This window comes from Amblyomma americanum, chromosome 2 (assembly GCF_052857255.1).
Source record: "Amblyomma americanum isolate KBUSLIRL-KWMA chromosome 2, ASM5285725v1, whole genome shotgun sequence".
NCBI classification, from domain to species: domain Eukaryota; kingdom Metazoa; phylum Arthropoda; class Arachnida; order Ixodida; family Ixodidae; genus Amblyomma; species Amblyomma americanum.
Window position 1 is genome coordinate 101219759 of NC_135498.1, and position 23154 is coordinate 101242912.

The following is a 23154-nucleotide window of genomic DNA, read 5'->3' on the forward strand; positions in this document are numbered from 1 at the left end:
ACTCTCCTCCGTGGCCGTCACAACTATGCTCTGTGCGGCCCGCATTGTCATCCACACTGACGCCCTACATGTATACTCCGTCTCACAAGATGTTTGCAGCACTACGAAAGGTACAGCTCTCTCGTCCAATCAGGATGGCGCGCACTACATTAGTTTGTTCCTACGCGCCTGTGGCTCAATCCACCTGATGTCCAGGTGGCTTCTTTCTACCTCTATTTATAGTAGCACCGAGCCACAGGTGTTGCACCGCGCAGCGCCGCGCCTTTCCTCAAAATCCAACTTTCAATTTTCAGTTTTCTCTCGCTTCTTTCCCTCCTTTATCTCTTCCTTTACGATGCGGTTCGGGTGTCCACCGAGATATTGTCTTTCTTCTTTCCCTCCCTCCTTTATCCCTTCCTTTACTGCGCGGTTCGGGTGTCCACCGATATATGTGAGACAACCAGGGTACTGTTCCCATCAGTTCCTCTGTTGTCGCGTCGCAGTAAATTTCAGTAATCGTGTCATGTGCATATAAATTTATTTACTCCAGCGTGCCGAGGCAGCCGAGTGTCGATGGTGGCGAAATGCAAAACAAGCCCATGTGCTGCACGAGAGGCAACGGACGTTAAACGGGTTCGATCATCTCATCGTCCTCATAACAACTGAATTCAGCACTGCTGGTTGTGTCGTCCTCCAGGTTGACAACAATGGCCGGTCCCTGGTCAACAACATCGTCGATGATGTGGTCCAGTTTTCTTATCACATCTTCCTCACTGATATGCTGCACGTAATTCTTCCATTTCTCAAAAGTCACTTGCGTGATGCCTTGCCAAACCAGAGGCTCGACGTCTTGGAGCTTAAACGTCTTGCTTTGGCTGGCCACGAAACCCTTGACGTCGCTCCAGACAAGCTCTATCGGGTTCAGTTGGCAGTGGTACGGTGGCAGGCGCACTACGAGATGGCCAGCAGCTTTAGCAATGCAGTCGACACGGTATTGCTCCCCACCTGTGTTCACATTGCTGACAAGCTGCATGAGCTCGGCCTTCACCATGCCGCTGCTCCACGCGACACCTTTTCCGGACAGCCAAGCCTGTATGTCCTTTTTGAGGCTACTCATCCGCGGCACTTTATCCTGCTTCACAGAATGATATGGCGCGTTGTCCATCACTATAACGCTGCCGGGTGGTAGTAGTGGGAGAAGTCTCCTGGAGAACCAGTTTTCGTAGTGTTCCCCGTTCATTTCGTCGTAGTAATCGCCCGAGTTTTTCTTCGCTCGGAAAACTTCCGCTGCGCCTTCGACAAAACCTTGCTCACTACCGCAATGCGTCACAATAAGCCTGCCACCTTTGCCACTGGGGTTTTGTAGACCAGTCGACAGTCCGGATCGATGCGCTTGGTGTGCAGATTGGATGGTGCAGTCAGTCCACACTCGACTTCGCGTGTGGCCGGCGTTAACCCACGTTTCGTCGGTGAAGAAAATAGGCCTACCCTGGCGTCGCAGCTCCGCTATCTGGCGCAGGTACCGGCGGCGACACTGCACAATGTGCGTCGCTTCGATTAACATCGCATTCCGAGAGCGCTTCTTATATCGGAAGCCAAGTTTCTTCAACATCCTCTGCATTGTCGCTGCGGACACGGTCGGTAGCGTTTCGTCCTCTTCGAAATGCGCAACCACCTTCGCGATAGTTGGAATTTCCCCTCTCTGGAAAAAGGTGTGTACCACCCTTCGCAACACGCTCAGGTCAAAATCGTCCAGCTTCTTCGTCCGCTCGCGGCCTCTTCCGCCAGCACGCTTCTTCGGTGACAACACTCGGCCCGCGTTCAACGTCTCCGTTGTCCACTTGTAAAGCGTTCGCTCGCTCACCTGCGTGAGTTTTGCCGTCCTCTTGATGAGCGCATTTGTACTCCAACTGCCCCCGCACTCTACGCGAAGCGCTTCAAGAATATTTAAAGCCACCTGCTTCGCCTGCTTGGGGAAACAGCGCACTGTCGGTGTAGAGCACACAGGAGACACAACAGACTCGTCCGACGCCATGTTGGAAAGTGGCGACGCATCACTACCTCGCAGCAGGCCTCCGCAGAGCTGTGTCCGTACATGCTTTGTCTGGTAATCTCACCAGTGATTGAAACACTCCGTACCATTTAAATATACCTGTCCAAATCATGTTATTAGTTGCAATGCTTATTGTTTTGATTAATAGTCATACACTCCTCAAATATTCGAGGGACTATTTTCTGCGTTTCTGCAGCCCTGATTGGACGAGAGAGCTCTACCTTCCGTAGTGCTGCAAACATCTTGTGAGACGAAGTATAGTCCGTTTGCTACGACGTTTTAGCCGCTGTCCAATGACATGTCAGTACATCCACCGGCTTGCGGCCCGCATCCCCCAGCCAGTACTTTTTGAGTGGGTCCCACGAGATCTCCTGACTTCTCAAAGCCAGGGAAATTTAGCGACCCGCCTCACAATTCCAGGGTCATCATTGCCTGAGCTCCTTCATCTGGACAGCTTCATCCTCCATTCATCAGGAAAGGAACTCCTCCAGCGCCGCACATGTGCTGTCATCCCTCCGTGTGCGGTAAACTTACCCCGCGGTCTTACCCGTGAAGAGGAGGTTGCGCTTAGGAGGATCCGGGTCGGGGTTGCCCTCACACCTGCCGTCATACGGAAGTGGCCAGATTATTGAAATTTCTTTCCTTGGCGTTTTTATGGAAGCGAAAGGTTAAGGCGCTCGTGTGCTGTGCGATGTCAGTGCACGATAAAGATCCCCAGGTGGTCTAAATTGTTCCGCAGCCTTCTCTTTCTTTCTAACTTTCACTCACTCCTTTATCCCTTCCTTTACTGCGCGGTTCAGGTGTCTAATGATATATGAGAGAGATACAGCACCATTTTCGTTCTTCAAAAAACCAACCAACCAATTAACGTGCAATGACTGCATCGAAACGCAGCCGCCGCGGTCGGATTAGAACCCAGAAACTCCCGATCACTAGTCGACCGCCTTAATCATTTAGTCAAGGTGGTTGGTGGAGGACCGGGTAAATTTTCAAAATGAGGGTGAAGGTGAGGGAGGACCATGGATCAAAAAGTGAGGGTGAGTGAGGAAAGGTAAAAATGAGGGCATTTGCCCACGTCTGCTCCCAACCACTCTCACACTCGCACTCATGTCCACTCGCACTTACCCACTCACTCACACTCGCACTCACGTCCTTCACTCTCAACCACTCACTCAAACTCACACTCGTGACTAGTCGCACTCACAACGACTTACTCACACTTACAACTCACCCCTACACTCATTTGCACTCTCAACCGCTCATTCACACTCACGTCCACTCACTCAACCATTCACTTATGCTCATGTCCACTGAGATCATCAACGTTCACTCAACCCTAGCATGGCCTGGATCACACAGATGTGGTGGTGAGCCGCCTGGTGCTCTGGCGCTCTCCTAATTTGGTCAGTTTTAACAGTTTCGATGCTCGAAGGAAGTGGTCACTTGACCGGCATTTTCGTGGCCCGAACCAATGTCACGCATGTGTGCTTCCGCGCTTCGAGCGGAGAGGGTGAGCGTCAAATAAGATACTTAGCCAATTTTGAAGCGAAAAGCTTCGCTAGGCTCGTCAACACCGGGTTCCGCGTGAGCCACACTACAGATTTGCCACAGATACGCAGGCGAGAAACCGAGTGACGCCACGCGGAGCACAGGTGGTCGCTGCTGCCGCAGCCGTCGTCGCCGCCGCGAGCTGACTCCGTCGTCTGACCTTTCGCCATGAAAGGAGGAGAAGACCCAGAAGTGGTAGCGTTAGAGTTGGCTCAAAAGCAACGGAGATATGAAAAGTGCAAGGCTAGACAAGCAGCTGAAACGCCAGAATCACGAGAGGCACGCCTTGCTAAATGGCGGCAAAAGGATCAAAATCTAAACAACACAAGTGAGCCGACGACGTTCATAGAGTTCATTCGCGTTGACAAATTTGCAAACACCGTTCATTTTCGCAAAATGAAAGGCGCAAAACTCAGCTCCGTGAATCAGTGGAGACCTTAATCTCGCTTTTCGCTTTGTATATCCTGGATTAGCTGGACTAATCCATAATAATTATTTGAACGGTGCTTTATAAGTAACTGTAAGGAGTTTGCCTTGACAATGGCGTGCCCATGAGTACGCATTAACACACTGGAAGCAAGCGGCGACAATGAATACTTTTTACGGCGTGGAAAATGGACAGTGCTCTTCAAAAGTTTGAGCAAGTTCCTCACGCAGAGGGAAACGGGTGGTGAAAGGAAATGGTGCAGTATCTGTCTTGCATCTCGGCGGACACCTGAACCGCGCCGTATGCAAATTGATAAAGGAGGGATAGAGAAAAACGATGACATTTGTACTGCAGTGAAGGGATCCGGAATAATTTTGGCAGAAAGGAAATGGTGCAGTATCTGTCTGACATATCGCCGGACACCTGAACTGCGCCGGAAGGGAAGGAATAAAGCACTGACTCAGAGAAGAAAGGAAGAAAGAGGTGTCGTAGTGGAGGGCTGCGGAACAATTCCGACCACCTGGGCATTTTAAGGTGCACTGACATAGCACAGCACACGGGCGTCTTAGCGTTTAGACTCCATCGAAACGCGGCCGGCGCGGTCGGGTTCTATCCCGGGTACTACATATCAGTATCTGAGCGGCCGAATCACTGATCCACCGCAGCGGGTACTGGAGTGGCCCGAAATACAGATTTTCCCCTTCGGAAAAAGGATCTAAATGGAAGTGGCTGTTCTCAATTCCTTTAAAAGATCCTCTTCGGATTAATGTGGGCTGGTTTCATCTATCCAATGCAGGTATGTATCACCGATATATGACCCCGTCTGCATTACAGTATATTTTCAGCGATGCACATAATCCTTGTCTGAAAGAGGGCTTAGAAAGCATCGTAATGTACTCGCTTGAGGACAGTGAACGCGGAGACAACCAGGGCATCTTCGTTGGTACTGGGAGTGCTAACACTGCACCTAGAGTTGTTCTGTACTCCGCTGCGTTGTTGGTCGAGGAAACGTTCATTGAAGAATACGGATGTAGAGAACATGCGAGCCATTTTGCGGTCCATGCCCCTACTGCAACGGTAGGCCGTTACTGAAACAAAGCTTATCCACAGGTTTATGAAGGAATTCGTATATCACTTTCAAAGGATTCAATTTTCGGCCCAGATACCTGTGGGGGAAGAACTGCTGAAATCGAAGAATGCAAAGAAATTTTTTTACGCTGACAATATGGAGAGCGTCAAGTTACAACAGAATCACATTTCGCACACTCGTTTCACCCGCCCAGTGGCGAATATTGGTCCCCACACGACACAAACACGCCTTGCACACATGTAGCTAAATGGTGTGCGCAGTTTCTGAACAGACAGGGCAGACTGCGTTATGCGCATATGATGCAGACGGGAGCCTTTTCATTACCCCAACACATACTTTTTTGTACTCTGGGGAAGAGCATGGGAGGCCTTAATCCTCTTAAAAGTCCCCCTGTGCTTTTCTCCCACAACCCTTTTCTACCCACTACCCCCGCTCCTGTCCTCTTTTCCTCTCTTGCTTGGCTATGGTGTCCATCGGACAGTTTGCTTCGCTGCCTTCTCGGTATCGGCAGTTGGAACAGCAGCACTCAATTGAAGGGTGCATGAATGCGAAACGGAAACTGTAGCCCCTAGCTTGAATATTATTAATTTTCATTCGCTTGTACTGCCTTTCTTTTGTAGTTCTTAATTGAGTTAAACTGTGACAGTACTGAAAGACATTATATCTTAGATTCCTTTCTCGAGTATAGAAGAACCAAATTCTAACTATGTCCAATCAATCGAATAAGGTGCGGCCAATCTGGTTCCCACCACACATCCACTGTCGAAAATCGCCGCAACGATTCGTCACCATCGGCACGAAGTAAGCAGTTCCAGAGCAGACAAGAAATTCAAATATTACCATTTCGACTGTCGCCTCGCTGTGAGAACAGCATAACCGATGCCATGCATAGAATAAATAAAAACCACATGCTTTTTTTACGACTCAGAGCTCCTTCAAGTACATGGCACATGATAAAAAAAAGAACTTCTAGCGTAACCTAAAAGCTCCCTTGGGTTTGGTGTTGTTTCCGGGCTTCATCCTCGACCTTCTGCAGTCCAGGAGCTGTGCCCTGTAGGCCAGGCTCTCCGTGTCGAAAATGGAAGATTCTGCCGGTTCTGGGTCCGGTTCAGTTAAAAAAGTGGCAGTTACTTAGCTCAGCTAATCCAGGATACACGAAGTGAGAGCTGCAGTTCCCCGGGGACTTGGTCTAATCGCGTGTCATTTACTGTCGTTTTTGTTGTTGTTGTTTGCCTCATAAAATGGCACATACCCACATGAGGGATTGGTAATAACCAGGCGGTGACTATTTGCATTGCAAAGTTTATGTGGTCAGTTATACGACGAGACTTTACATCCTCCTCTTCACTTGTTGTTGATGATGCTGTTGTTGCAATTGCTTTATCTTTATTTTGTTGCGAAGAAACCATGCCAGCTGCTAAGCGCCGTTTTTACGCTCTCACTCTTGGAGTCTACGCGTGGAAAGACGTCCTTCTCTTTGCCCAGGCGTTTCAGCCACTCGTTTAGCCTTCTGATTTTAATTTTTTTTCTCTGCAGAGTGGCCAAGTGCCAGGAAACGTCATCCATATGAAGCGATTGTTATTTACTGAGTCGTTTCATCTCAGCTTTTGTACACACAGCCACACATACGCAGTTCATCACATAATGGCACACGCGGACGCGGCGGCGGCCAAGCTCTGATGTCATGCGCCGCGCACCTGCTGCCCTTCCCGTCTTGCCCCGCGTGCGCACTGACGTGCGGCGCCGCGGGTGTAGTAGGGCGGGCGCGGCACCTCGCGCTCCGGCGGCGGCGGCAAACTCTGACGTAATGCACCGCGCACCTTCTGCTCCTCTCTGGTTTCGCGCATGCGCACTATCGGCCTCCCATGCTCGCGGCGAAATGCTCGACTGGGTAGCGTAGTGTAGCTCTCGCTACAAAAGTTCCGACCAGAGCAAAGCTCTCCAATGCACTCTCCCGCGCAAATAAATGCCTTCACGCCCAGCGCACTGCTCGAGATCCAACCTAACGCTCGTTATTGCTGAGAAGCGTGCAGTCATTTTTTCAGCAGCAAGGATTAAAACTCTCCGTAGGTGTGCTGTAGCCATGTAAGAGGCGTGACAAGAGACATCTACTTTTCTAGTACTGGAAATGCGAAATTGGATCAAATCAACTCACACACCCGTAGCGGATCATTGCATCTGAAAAAGTCTTGCGGCCATGCCAACGGTGAACTAGCAAGGAAAACAACAACGAGAGATTGCTTTTCGCATGCCAGCGATTTCCGCTGCTTTGCTTGAAAAAATTTTATTGGCTCGAAAAAGGTGCAGTTAGGTATGATTGGACCGACCTTTAGGGGGCTGTCCCTCACAATTAACTAGGTGGGGTCTCTAGTACGGTACCCCAGAGGTGTCGGCCGCTGCCCGGGCTTGCTCAGCCAGGGCCATGAGCGCTCTCGAGAGTGCATATTTGCTTCGCTCAGCTGTAAACCATACAAAAATAGCGAAGCGGACACCGTACCCCGCGGTGGCTCAGGGATTTCGGCGCTCGGCTACTGATCCGGAGTACCCGGGTTCAAATCCGAACGCGACGGCTGCGTTTCTATGGAACCAAAACGCAAAGGTGGCCGTGTGCTGTGCGACGTCAGTGCACGTTAATATTAATAATTTCCGGAATAATTTCGTCCCAGGTGGTCTAATGTATTCCGGAGTGCTCCATTACGGCGCCAGCTGTTTGTGCCTTCCTTCTCTTAGCCCATCCTTTATCCCTTCCCTTACGGCGCGGTTAGGTGTCCGCCGATTTGTAAGTGCGAAACTAATAATATTAATAATAATAATTGGTTTTTGGGGAAAGGAAATGGCGCTCTATCTGTCTAATATATCGTTGGACACCTGAACCGCGCCGTAAGGGAAGGGATAAAGGAGGGAGTTAAAGAAGAAAAAAGAATGAGGTGCCGCGGCAATTTTCAATTTCAAAACACACGCTTTGGCATTCCTCCATCTAAGCAGTGCCCTCAGAATTTTCTATTATGTAGCCACCTCAATTACCACGGCAACCACTGTGTTATGATTTGCGCTGAAAACCATGACGCCGACTGCACAGCCAGTAACACACAGCCTTCCTGGGCTCCTCCGGTCACGGCGGAGTTGATGGGGATCCTGCTCGGGCTGGACCTGCTGCTCACCCTCGGCCCTCAGCCGCCCAGGATCGCTCTGCTGTGCGACTCCCGCGTCGCCCTCAGCCGCCTGCAATCTGACGGCCGCGGTACCCCACTAGTGCGGGAAATGCGCTCGTGCATCGAGCACCTCGCGCAGAGAGGTTGTGCCGTGCGTGCACAGTGGGTGCCCGGTCCCTGCAGCATCGCTGGCAACGAAGAAGCTGACGACCTCGCGACCGCTGCACACCAACTACCTGCCAGCGATCTGCCCCTTGCGATGGAGGACGTGCGTGCAGCCATCCACGACCATCTCCGAAAGCAGCACCCCGACCCACGCATCGCGGGAGGTGAGCGCATCGACAGTGTTACCGGCTGTCGCGCACTTACACGGTCACAACGTGCAATGATCCTCCGAGCGCGCATTGCCTGCGTGTGGCCCGGGGAACGAGGGGGCGTCACGGAATCGCGACGAGTGATGTGTGTGACGGATGCGGTGCAGTGTGAACACTGGAGCACCTGCTGCTTCGCTGTGCCGCGTTCGCCGATGCTTGTCGTGATATGCTCGCGGATAATAGGGCGCAGAGCATACTACCAGACTCCATCAAGGCGCTATTGTGGCCGCAGGGCAGTGCGCGCACTCGTGAGCGAACTTTGGTGAGCCTCTGCCTACCTTGAACGAATAATAACTGGACGCCCCACTCCAGTTGTAACCACCACAGTGCTGTGCGCTTGAGTGATTGAATTCCTCTAAAATGAACTAATCACGAGCACAACCTGGACACATTTCTGATTGTGTAAATCGTTTGTACATATCACTTCTCCCCCTATCCTCTCTTCCTGTCCCCTCACCTCTTTCATTTCATTTCTCCATGCTGCCTGCTATCCTTTATTTCCGCCGGCCCAGCTCAGGTGGTTCAGTATCGATGGCAGATGCGGGGGCTAGCAAAAATCTTTTCCTTCTTTTTTGCTATTATTTATAATAAAACCACTAACATCACCACCGAAAGCCGAAACGCCGAAGTAGAGCTGTATACTCCATATACTAGCTATGGTCACCTGGAATGCAACCACTTCATTTCGACGGAGGGCCATCGAGTATGGATTTTGCTATGCAATGATTACAATGTCGCCGCTGTGGAAGCCGCCATCTGCAAATCTACCCGCGGAATCAGAAAAAATTCGCAGCTCGGAACGCGGCCAGCAGAGCTAATTCTCCACAAAGGAGAATGGTTTGATTTATGAGCGTTTGCAAATCCCAAAGCGGCTCAGGGTATGAGGGATGTCATAGTGAAGGACTCCGGAAATTTCGGCCAACTGTTGTTTATTAACGTGCACTGGTATCGCACAGTACACAGGCCACATGCATTCGGCCTGCATCGAAATACGACCCTCCATCGATATGCGACCGCCGCACACGGGACAGTACGTGTGTCTTTCAGGTCAGCGACCAAGCACCATGTAAACACTATGCCGCCACGGCGGCTCTAACCGCTACTAACATTAATTCCCCAACGGCCTCGAGCCCACCTTCCTAAATAAAAGGAACTTTCATTCATCTGATAATCAAAGCAGAACGCTGCTGCACATCTTCTCGCTTATTATTGTTCAGAAAGTTTACTTAAATTGCAATTAAGGTGAACTTGATCGACCACATAATGCTGAAGTATTGAATCCTAGTCGCTGTACAATTCATGTCACTGCAGGAAACGCAAAAAGATGCACTGGCTTTGCAACTATCCGTGCCAATTTTTTCCTCAGCTTGTTCAGCGCTTCAACGCGTGTTACATTATAGATATCTTTATTGCATGAACTGCGTTACTCTACAAGTTAATGTTTACCATTCAAGATTATTGTCAGAAGCCAAGAACAAATTAGCTGCGGTATAAATGCCACAACGTTGTCAGCGTTAATACCTCCAGGCCACATCTCTCTCTCTCATCACCGCCACATACCTCAAAGTGCGATGGAGGCGTCCACTGCCCCGGGGGCCTATTATGCCCTTTGCTTTCCTCAAAATCATCGGAGTCTAGAACAGTGTCAACGCTAACGCCGATAATCACAGCGAACGTAGACGGTCTCCCGGGTTCGAACCCGACCGCGGCGGCTGCGTTTTTATGGAGGAAAAACGCTAAAGCGCTCGTGTGCTGTGCGATGTCAGTGCACGTTAAAGATCCCCAGGTGGTCGAAATTATTCCGGAGCCCTCCACTACGGCACCTATTCTTCCTTTCTTCTTTCACTCCCGACCGCGGCGGCTGCGTTTTTATGGAGGAAAAACGCTAAGGCGCCCGTGTGCTGTGCGATGTCAGTGCACGTTAAAGATCCCCAGGTGGTCGAAATTATTCCGGAGCCCTCCACTACGGCACCTCTTCTTCCCTTCTTCTTTCACTCCCTCCTTTATCCCTTCCCTTACGGCGCGGTTCAGGTGTCCAACGATATATGAGACAGATACTGCGCCATTTCCTTTCCACCAAAAACCAATTATTATTATTATTATTCTTTCACTCCCTCCTTTATCCCTTCCCTTACGGCGCGGTTCAGGTGTCCAAAGATATATGAGACAGATACTGCGCCATTTCTTTTCCCCAAAAACAAATTATTATTAACGTAGACGGTCTATAGCTTCAGTGTCGCGTTTCTGCTACAACGTTTTGAATGCCAACTGATGCAGAGCACGTCTGTAAATACCGCCATGTAGCTTCAGCGCGACTGAGGGGTCTACCGTCCCAAGGGGAAAGTTATGCGCCTTTCCTTTGCTTTCGTAGAATACTGAATTTCAATGAAGGAAATGGTACGGGCGCCTTAGCGTTTTTCCTCCATAAAAACGCAGCCGCCGCGGTCGGGTTTGAACCCGGGATCTCCGACTACTGATCCGGAGTTCCCGGGTTCGAACCCGACCGCGGCGGCTGCGTTTTTATGGAGGAAAAACGCTAAGGCGCCCGTGTGCTGTGCGATGTCAGTACACGTTAAAGATCCCCAGGTGGTCGAAATTATTCCGGAGCCCTCCACTACGGCACCTCGTTCTTCCTTTCTTTTTTCACTCCCTCCCTTATCCCTTCCCTAACGGCGCTGTTCAGGTGTCCAACGATATATGAGACAGATACTGCGCCATTTTCTTTCCCCCAAAACCAATTATTATTATTTTTTGAGGAAAATTGATTTTAGGGAACAGAAATGGCGCAGTATCTGTCTCGAATTTCGGCGCGCACCTGAACCACGCCGTAAGGGGAGTGATAAATGAGGGGCTTAGAGAAGAAAAGGAAGAGGTGCCGTAGTGCAGGTTTCCGGAATAATTTTGACCACCTGCGGCATACTAACGTGAACTGACATCACAGAGCCCCGGGCACAGCCCACGGGGAAGGAAACGTTTAGAAGTAAAATCTTCACTGCGCTACCTGAAAATTGGCTTTTTGGGGAAAGGAAATGGCATAGTATCTGACACCTGAACTGCGCTGTAAGGGGAAGGATAAAGTAGGTCGTGAAATAAGAAAAAAAAGAGATGCCGTAGTGGAGGGCTTCGGAATAATTTCGACCACCTGTGGATCATTAACGTGTACTGACATCGCATAACACACGGGCGCCTTTCGCGTTTCGCCTCCATCGAAACCGCCGCGGTGGTGTTCGAAACCGGGAACTCCGGATCATTAGCCGAGTGCCCTAATCGCTGAGCAACTGCGGCGGGTCCTCGTAACGTTTTCGCGGTGCTTGCAGTTTTGGCCCTCAAGTTAGGTCTTACGGCGCGGTTCGGGCGTCCACCGATATATGTGTGACAGTTACAATGCCATTTCCTTTCCGGAAAACCAAGCTGGTTCGGTTGCCCACCGATAAATGTGAGACAGCTACTGCGCCATTTCCTTTCTTCAAATTCAGTTTTCTTCGAAAGCAAAGCAAAGGCGCATAACTGGCCCCTTGGGACGGTGGGCACCTCAGTCGCGCTTTAAGCTACGTGGCAGTATCGACAGATGTGCGCTTCATGTGTTGCAATTCAGAACGTTGTAGCAGAAACGCCACACTGAAACTACAGACCGTCGGCGTTCAATGTATTCATTGGCGTTAGCGTTGACAGCGTTCTAGGCTCTGTTGAATTTGAAGAAAAGAAGGCGCATAACAGGCTCCCCGGTGAAGTGGACGCCTCTGTCGCGCCTTGAGGTATGAGGCGATGGCAAGAGAGAGATGTGGGCTGCATGTATTAACGCTGACAACGTTGTGGCAGCACGGAGCACTGCAGCATTAAGCCGCAGCGTTCATTGGATCACCAACCTCTCGCGATCAGATATTAACAGATATTAATATAACTTCCACTGGGCGCGCTACCTATGAAGTAGGCGGAACGCACTCAACTTTACAGACGCCAAGCCGCGTCTAGGGCCCGATACGAAGGAGGTTTCGCTCCCTAAACTGCCTCAAAAGCAGTTATAGGGCAGCTAATTTTTTCCTATCTTCTGACAAAAGGTCTTTTGAATGGTAAAAATTAACTTGAAGAGTAACGCCGGGCATGCGATACAATGATATGTGATGCAGCGTGCATGAAGCGCTGATCGATGTGTGAAAAAAAATTGCCTCTTTTGTTTCAAAGGCAGTGCATCTTTTTGCTTTACCTGCAGTGGCATGAATTGTAGAGACTAGCATTCAGCTTTATAAGGGTTGTCTGGATGAGTTTCTGTGTACATACAGCTTGCGAATTAATGTCCAGTAATCTTTTTCTAATGAGGCGAAAAGATGTGCAGCCGCAAACTGCTTTGATTATCAGATAATTGAATGAAAGAGCTTATAATAATTTTTTCGATGCCGTCCCTGACATCTTGAATCCGAAAACTGATGTAACCTGTGATACAAACGCGAATAAACAATTTAATGGAAGACAACTTATACCCCCATTGGAAGATAGTTTTTAAATCGCATTTGTCTACGCAAGATGTCATGACACAACTCGAACATTTCATAATAGACATGAAGTCGCTCGATGCGAAGGTAATAGTGGGACCGGACCGCAGTAAAGCCTTCGGTGATGTAAACCATGAGTTAATACCAGAAACACCTGCCTCCTTGAAACGGCAGGGAACGCACATACAACTACATTGCCAAATTCCAAGAAAACCTGGTTCTTTTAAACGTCAGGGAACGCACATGGCACTACATTGCCATTTTTGTTTCGAGCAGGACAGCGCGCAGCCACTTTGCTGAAAGTCTGGTTTTTGGGATTTAACGTCTCAAAGCGACTCAGTCTATGAAGGACGCCGTAGTGATGGGCTCCGGAGATTTGGACCACCTGGTGTTCTTTTACGTGCACTGTCGTCGCACAGCACACGGGCCTTTAGAATTTCGCCTCCATCGAAATTAGACCGCCGCGGCCGGGACCGAACCCGCGCATTTCGGGCCGACAGCCGTGCGCCATAATCACTCAGCGACCGCGGCGGCTCCTTTGCTAAAAGTCAGTCTCAAGACATGCACTTGGGCAGCATAGGCGCCCCGCAGGTTTCGGTACTTTCCCCTCTTCTCTTCATCGTGGTCAAGATATGGCTACCGATGAGGCTGGTGGGGATAGATGGCTTGAACTTCTGCATGTATGTGGACGGCATCACCATGTGGATGACCCGTGGAAACGGCGAGCACATCGAACGTACGTTACCGAAGGCCGTAAATGAGGTCCAAAACTGTCAGCCGTAGGGGCTCTCAATGCTCGCCGAAGACGTCTGAACTTTTTTTATCGACCTCTGCATCAAAGACAAACTACAACCATCCCTAACATCAAATTATAATAGACGGAGATATACCATGTTGAAAAAATCACAATTTTAGGCAGGATTATACAAAGAAACGGGTATAATGGTGATGCAATAATTACTAAGTTGAAAAACTGCGCAAAACAAACGATGCGCCTCATACACGGATGGCCAACAGCAGACACGGCTTGAAAGAGCAGAATCTCCTGCGGCTGGTACAGGCCTCCGTAGTTAGCCGTAGCGCGTACGCTGCCTACTTCCTCCATCTTGAACTTTCAGAAAAGGAAAAGATAGATGGAATAATCAGGTGGTGCATTAAGCAAGCTTTAGGATTGCCCATCCGTACATCCACCTCCCCGACTCCTGGTGCTTTGAACGCACAACACCCTGGAAGAAATTATGGAAGAAGTAAGAACGTCCCAAATCGAACGCTTATCCGGGACCACAACTGGCAGGGCCATTCTCGACAAACTCTATCTGAGTCCAGATAACAGAAGAGCCGCCAAAGTTGACATGCTCGGAGAAATTCAGCACAATATATTTGTACCCACCCAACCCAAGAAGATGCATCGTGTTGATCACTCAGTTCGCCGGGCTAAACGGCAAGAATCGCTCGAGAAACTCTTCTGCTCCTACAAAGACGAGGACGTGGTCTACGTGGATGCTGCTGAGTATGCTAAGAACACGATGACCCTCGTGGTCGTCAATTATCAGCAACTCCTCAAAACAAGTGCTTCTATACTCTCGGGTAACCCAGAGACTGCTGAGGAAGCTGCCATAGCACTGACTTGTGTAGGCACAAAAGTGAGGTACATCATCAGTGAGTCCAAAATTGCCATACTAAAATTCAGCAGGGGCCGGGTCTCCCCTCTAACGATTACAATTCTAAGCCGTCATATAATAGACCGGAAAATTACACTAGTCAGGACACCAGCACATACATCCCTGCCTCGTAATGAGACGGCCTACGAGTTCACCCGAGGCTTTTCCTTCCTGGCGAACCCGAGTGAGGTGGTATTCACAGACAGGAATCACATGGTGGCATACAGAAAAATTACACAGCACGATTGTTTGAAACGAGCTAGACTTCCCCAGCGGACAGATCCTTGACCGGGTACCAAGCCATCAAGTGGCGCTGCTTACAAACTTACACCTTTCCAAACGCGGCCCTCTGGAGTCTAAAGTACCCAGGGCAATTTTCAGACAAAAGCGGAAAGTTCGAACTTAGAGCAACCATGGACCGCACATTATGGGAATGCCCTCATGCTCCCCGGGAGGGACGAGGTATAAAAACTAAAGACCAATGGGAGAGATTACTTCTGAGATTTGACCTGGCGACTGAGCTACAACTCGTGCGACTGGCCGAAGCCGCCGCCGAGAGTCAAGACCTTTCGGCCGTCGTCTAGGCGGGCAGCCCTGTGGCTACCTTCTTTCTGTTGGACATAAAAAGTTTTCCATCCTATCCTATTGTGGCCGTCGGGGAATTGATAGTCGTAGTTAGAGCCGTCGCGTGGCTCAGTGTTTATTGCGCTCGGCTGCTGACATGAACGACGCGTGTTCGGTCCCATGTGCCTCGGTTGCATATCGATGGAGGCCATATGCCAGAGGCCGTTGTACTGCGCTATGTTAGTGAACATTAATGAAGGTCAGATGGTAGAAATTTCAGGAACCCTTCACTACGGCATCTCTCATAGCCTGAGTCGCTCCGGGACACATAAACAAAACCAATCTGCTTTTTAGAGCGTTAGGTCTACTGGTCGCGTTTCGAGCCTCGATGTTTTGCTGATTCCGGGGACAGAAGCGAAGATTGCGGCCTCCGCAGCAGCGACATTTTATTCAGTTCATAGCAACAGTGCATACTCAATGAACCTCCAGCGCAATGAATTGGTTTCATACCAGGCGACCATAGATTGTATATGGAGCATGCGTATCTACTTCTCGAGTTTCGGGTCTCGTATAGTTATGCGTTACAGCGCAAATCGTAACCCAGTGGTTGCCATGGTAAATGAGGTAGCTCCATAATGGCAAAATTCTGAGCGCACTTAAATCTGCTTACATAGAGAAATGCCAAGGCGTGTATATTGAAATTGAAAAATGGCCCAGTACCTGTCTCACTTATCGGTGGACAACTAACTGCCCCTTAAGGGAAGAGATACAGGAGGTACTAAGAGAAGAAACACGAAAACGGTTTTGTTTATTTATTTATTCAAATAACCTCAGGGCCTGAAGGCATTAAAGAGGGGAGCGAGAAGGACATACATTGGGTTAGATACAGTGCAGCAGAAAAGCAAAATAGAAGAAACGAAGATGCGGCGAAAATGAACAAATTATAACACAAAATAAGGCAAGAGAAGGCAAAGGGGAAAAACAGCAATTCCCAAAAATAGAGAACATTTCCGGCAGACAGCAAAAAGACAACGAAAACGAACACAAAATAAAACTGACTAAAATCTACAAATAAAAATTTCATATGGCAGTCTTAAAAGAACTTGGGTTAGAAATATCGACAATGTGCCTCGGAAAGTGGTTCCAACTGTCATAAGTCTCGGTGACAAAAGAAGAAAAAGCGTGTTTAGTATGGCATGACGGAACACCTACTTTGCGAAGATAATCAATGCGGTCTGAAACATATGTAGGTGTAGTTAGTAGCCGGCTCTTGGGGACGGGATTGCAGTAATAGATGTTATGAAATAGGCATAAGCACGAAATATTTCAGCGGAGTGAGAGGTGGCATTGATAAATTCGTTTTCATAGCAGTAACACTGGAGATACGGTTATAATGGGAAAGTATGAAACGTGACGCATGGTTTTGAACAGATTCAATTTCAGTAGCTAATGATGGCAGGTCATTGTCCCAGATAGATGCTGCATATTCCAATTTAGGCTGAACAAGTGTGCTATAAAGGAGAAATTTTATTGAAGTAGAAGAAAGGAAGAAGTTTCTGCGCAGGTACCCCAACATTCGGTTAGCATTGTTAATAATAAATTCCACGTGCAGATTCCAAGAAAGATTAGAAGTTTTGCGCACACCAAGGTACTTATACGAAGACACAGTTTCAAGAAAAATATTATTAAGGTCGTAAGTGGCTCTTCCAGTGTTACGTCGAGGAACACGCAAATGTTTACACTTATTAATGCTAAGTTTCTTGTGCCATAATTTGCACCATTCTGAAACTGGGTTCATATAAGATGGAAGGACAGAAGTGTGAGTCACTGTTAATTTCACGGTAAATAACGCAATCGTCGGCAAAAAGACATACGGAAGAAACAATGTTGTTAGGCAAGTCATTAATACGAATGAGAAAAAGTAGTGGCCCTTGGACTGAACCATGGGGAACGCCTTACCCCACTGGAGAGGAACGAGAGTTGGATTTATTAGCAGTCACGTATTGTGAACGATTAGTGAGGAAAGACTGAAGCCACGAGATAATATTAGGGTCGAGATTGAGATTATTTAATTTGAAAAGTAGTAATTAGTGAGAGGCTTTGTCAAAGGCTTTAGAGAAATCAAAGAATATACAGTCAGCTATGGAACCACGGTCAAGAATGAAATGAAGATCCTGTGTAAATCATACAAGTTGCGTCTCGCATGAGAAAAATTTACGAAACGCGTGTTGGCAATGACTGAAAAAAGAATTTGACGCAAGAAAATTGGCAAGGTGAGAGCATAAGACATGTTTCATGATCTTACAAGGAATCCTAAGAAGTGAAATGGGCCGATAATTATTAGGAGAATGTTTCACACCAGCCTTGTGCAGGGGAACCACCTTGCCCACCTTCCAGTCGCTAGGAATACAGCCAGACATGAGAGATTGTTGAAAGAGTTCAGCAAGAAAAATAACACTGTACACTGTAGCACTGTACACTGTGCCGTAGTGGAGGGCTCCAGAATAATTTTGACCAGCTGGGGATCTTTAACGTGCACTGACATCGCACAGCACACGACCGCCTTTGCGTTTCGCCTCCATCAAAACGCTGAAGCCGCGGTCGGGATCGAACCCCTGTGCTCCGGATCAGTAAGCGAGCGCCGTAACCATTGAGCCACCACGGGGAACGGTATCCGCTTAGCTATTTCACGTTGTTGACAGCTGAGCGAAGGAATTATGGACTCCCGAGAGCGCCCAAGGCCCTAGTTGAGCGCTCCCGGGCAGCGGCCGAGACCACTGCGGTCCTGTACCCACCTCACCTAGTGTTTTTGAGGGGCGGCCTCTTGAGAGTCGGTCCACTCACACCTCCCTGCGCCTTTTTTTTTGAGACAATAAAAGTCTTTAACCACAACCACCACCGGGACAGACATAATACATCACGCCGGTGCCTTTGGACACCGAAAGAAGAGAATATCGCTGGTACGGGAAAAGCATTTTTCTCTTGCTATTTGCCCTGCTAGTTCACCAGTGGCATAGCCGCCATACCTTTTTTGGTGCAACGAGCCGCTATGGGTGTGTCAGATCATTTGATCGAATTTCGCATTTCCACTACTGGAAAGGTATACCTCTTGCCATGCCTCCGACACGGCTAGAGCACACCTACGCAGAGTTTCAAACCTTGCTGCTGCAACAGTGACCCCACTTCTCAGCAATAACTAGCATTAGTTGGGATCTTGAGCACTGCATTGGGCGCATATGGTTTTGTGTGCCCGGGAGAGTGCATTTTAGAGCTCTGCTCTGATCGTAATATTTGTATCGAGAGCTAGGCTATACTGCCCTGTTGAGCATTTCGCGGCGAGCCTGGGAGGCCGATAGTGCGCATGCGCGAAACCAGAGAGGAGCAGCAGGTGCGCGGCGCATGACGTGACAGTTCGCCGCCGCCGTCGCGCGAGGAGCCGCCCCGGCCCGACTACGCCCGCCTAAGCCGCGCGTGAATGCGCATGCGCGGTAACCGGGGAAGGGCCGGAGGTGCGCGGCGCCTGACGTCAGAGCTGGGCTGCCGCCGCGGCCGCATATGGGGTCGTGTGGATAAACTGCATATTAAAGCCCCTTTATATTCAAAGTAGCGCATTTCTGTGAACTTTGGACACCCGCTGGACACCCGTGCCGCGCCGTAAGGGAAGGAAAATCGCTTCTCTTACGGCGCGGTTGAGGTATCCACCGAGGTGCGCCATTTTTCGCTCACGGCCAACGCCGCCGACGACACCGACTTTTCTGCGACACGAGCTGCTTAACGCTGTCGTGTTAAAAGTGTATCCACAACATCGCCCTCAAAGATTTTGTTCCGACAAAGCTCACCATCCTCGGCGAAGTACTGTGCATTTCGTGCTACCTAAACTAGTGTGCATGCTTAAAACTTGTTGCGAGACCATTGCGAAGCTGAGAGTCTTGTTTAATATGCTGATCTTTGTGCGTTGTTACGCATGCTAATTGTTGTTGTTGTTAGCCTATCAAAAGATGGCACATACCCACAATGGGGGATCGGCCAAGAATCGAGTAGCTATTCACCTGAACGCAGTTAACAAAAGGAAAAGCACGTGGGAGCGCAACACCGGTGAATTCTTCGTCATGAACAGAAAAGGGATGAGAGTTTTGATTTCAAAATTATAAGAATAATAATAAAGAAAGGGACTAAATAATAATGATTTAGTCAAAATGTAATAATTGATAGAAAATTAAAATTTGGAACACTTAGCAAGGCAGTCGGCGAGATTCTATCAGGAAATTTAGAACAGCGGGACAAACAGATCTGTGGCTGAACCCAAATGTGGTGGCGCCAAATTATAGCAAGAGCGGGCTGCTCAAACTAAGGCCAAGATGCTGCAAGAGCTCCTTCTGCAACCTTTTTCTCAGAGAGTTTAATCGGCGACAATACAGCCAAAAATGTTCTATAGATTCAGGCTCACGGCAAAATGCAGAAAGGGGAGAGAGCGCCAAACCCGACTTGTGTAAACAGAAATTTCGAGGGGGGATGCGGCAGCGCCGCCTCGTCAGTGTTACTTCACGCTGCCGAGAGCAACAAATTTTCTTGTTCCAATAATATTTAAGGTGCTCATAATCCGCGGATGTTAAAAGTGATGTGTCTTGCGTGCTTAAAAACGCACGTCGACGAAATCTAGATGCTGTAATATAGGCTGTAGCCGGGATGATTGGCAACACGGGGCCGCTGAGGGAAGCCTTTGCGAGATTGTCAGCAATCTCATTTACTGTCACACTGATGTGACCGGGAACCCGTACTAAATGAACAAGGCTCAAATGCGGAGGAAGTAGGGATAAGAAAGTTGTTAAAATGGCACCGTCAACATGTGCAGCAAGATAAGAACACAAAGATAAAGAATCAGTAATTACTGCAACTGCTGTAATAGAGGGGTCTAGCTTGCGTAGAGCAAGTACAACTGCTAGAAACTCTGCTTGAAAAATAGGGGTGAAATCTGGAAGGCGCAGTGAAAAGGACCAGTCGAAATGCGAGCAAAATATTCCCACACCTGCTTTTTCATTGCATTGCGATGCGTCAGTGGCTATTGCAATATCTGTAGGTAGGGTCCTCAGATGATCTTCTAGATGACCATTTAGAATACTCGGTGGCAAAAGGTCTGCATTTTTTTGGAATATGTCGTCGAAAACAATGTGGATAGCGGGCCCATTGCGACGCGCAGGAAGGACATCATAAATGTTTACATCTAAAGGCTGAAGTAATCTTTGCACAAACACTACCTGAGGGGAATTGAAACGAGACCAGGGGAGACCAAAAAAGGAGGTCGGCTGAGAACAGAAAATGCTTTCGGAAGGATGGAAATGGGATTCATAAATCCTGAGGTAAGTTTGCACAGTTAAAAATTAAAGTCGTGATAAGAGAGACGGAATGCGGGCTTCAAGGTACAGCACATTGATAGCCACAAATTTTGGAAGGCCGAGGCACAAGCGAAGTGTTTCCCTCTCTAAAAGGACGAGAGGACGAAGTTTATATGTAGCCGAGCCTGAAAACAACACTGATCCAAATTCTAAAATTGGCCTGACATACCCAGTGTAGATCATTAATAGCGCATCTCTGCGCATGCCGTACCGGTGATGGCATAATCTCCGTAACATGCCCACGGCACGAGCCCCTTTCGCCGCGACATGGTCAATGTGAGGTCGCCAGGTGAGTTTGTTGTCATAAATGACCCCTAGGTATTTTAGAGATTGAACCTGCGGTATTATTTTTAACTGGCAAGTGAGAGAGACCACTACAGGAGTGAATAGAGGGAAAACAAGAGTGGCGCACTTGCCAACATTTAACTTCAGGTGTAATGCGCTCAACCAGTGCTCAAGTGTATTCAAATATGACTGCAACAGATGATAGAGAGAATGCATATCCGGCGCAGCAGCAAAAAACGCAATGTCGTCCGCATAGACGTAAGTGCGTACATGACGGTGGAGAGGAATTGAGCTCCGCAGAATATTAAAGAGCACAGGAGAAAGAACAGCTCCTTGCGGTACACCTCGCGTTTGTCTGTACCTCTCTGAATGAACACCATTATGGGCCCAAAAGAATTCCCTGTTATAAAGAAATACAGATATCCATGCAACTATATAATCTGGAAATTGAAGAGACTGTAGCCTATGTATCAGGATGGAGCGTTCTACACTGTCGTAAGCTTTGACGACGTCTAACGTAACCAAAGCCGCGACCAGGCGTTGACGACGAGCAAGGAGAATTCTGCTCTCAAGATCAGCATGTACATTCCATATCGAACACCGTGGCCGGAAACCGAGTTGGCACGGGCTGAGTATAGTTTTGCGGTTCATAATGGCTGACACCCGAATTAGTAACACCCTTTCTATCAACTTTACCACGTTTTATGTTAAAAAAATTGGCCTAATTTTATCTAATTCATAGCCTCCACCCTGATTTTTAAGTAAAGGGATCACCTTGGACAGCTTCCACTCAGAAGGTATCCAAGCGTGCTTGAGAGAGTAGTTTATTAGGTGCAATAAGGAGTTGGGAGACTCTTCAAATAGAATCTTGAGCATCTTTGTAGTAACACCATCAGGACCAGGAGCAGCAGCTGACAATCACTGGACAACTTGTGAAAGCTCTGATAGATTTACCTGTGAGGCATCGTTTGGCACGACTGGTGCAAAAAACAATGGGCGCTAAGGTAGTAAAGACGAGAACCGCTTGTGCAGGCCTGTGGCAATTAATTCAACCGCCTGGATAGCTTCTTCAGGTGACCTAACTAATGACTGAAAATTATGAGAGCACATGAGCTGTTTCCTAGACCGTAGAAAACCGAATAGTGCACGTCGGTTGCCCGCCTTTGAAAGATAATCGAAGTGTTCTGAGTCATATTTTTCCTTCGCGCGAGAAACTGTGCGTTTAAAGGTGGCTGCAAGTAAATTAATAATCGCTCCATTTATTCGGGCATAGGTTATGAAGAAGCTTTTTCCATGCTACCTTCCTCCGCCTGTAATCTCTTGTACAGTCCGCATTCCACCAGATAGAAGAAGTCCCTTTTGTTGGCCTCACCAGGAACTCCGATTTTTTACGACTTTCCTCTATAACCATACATATGCTTGCTCACTGGTGGACTTCGGCAATGTTAGACACTGAAGCAAGAGCAGAGCGCAACGCCGTCTGAAATCTGTCATACTTTACATGTGACCGCAACTGAGAAGACGCCGGAGTAACACGACATATGATATCAAAATGAATAGGTATATGGTCACTTGAGGTGCCGCTATCAACAGTCGACCAATTCGTTACGCAAATTCCAGGACTAATGAACGTGAGATCTAAAACAGATTGAGTGTGTGAGCGAAGATAAGTGGCCGATCCTGAATTTGAACACATCAGGTTGTGATCAGAAACCCAGGTCCAAAGGCGCTTGCCGCATGTGTTAGTCCTAAAACCCCACGACACATGGTGAGAATTGAAGTCCCCAGCCACGAGAACTGGGTTTTTACAGTTAGCGAGTAACAAGTCCAGAGGTCTAACATCTTGGACTTCATTGGAGAAATAACAATTTGCTATTGAAAATGGACAGCACCCAGGAAGTACAAAGTCTAGTGCCAAAATCTCAGTCAGGAGACATTTGTTGAAAAGATACCGTAGCCCTGGAGCAAAATTTTGAAGGGACTAATGTTAGTAAACCCCCGCCTCTTGACTGGCGGTCTAGGCGAAATGAACGGTAATTTTTTATATGAAAATGTTTGTCGGTTGAAAGCCACATTTCTTGCAGGATTATGACATCCAGAATAAGCTGGGTAGAAATGCAGTGTAAATCTGTGGAAGC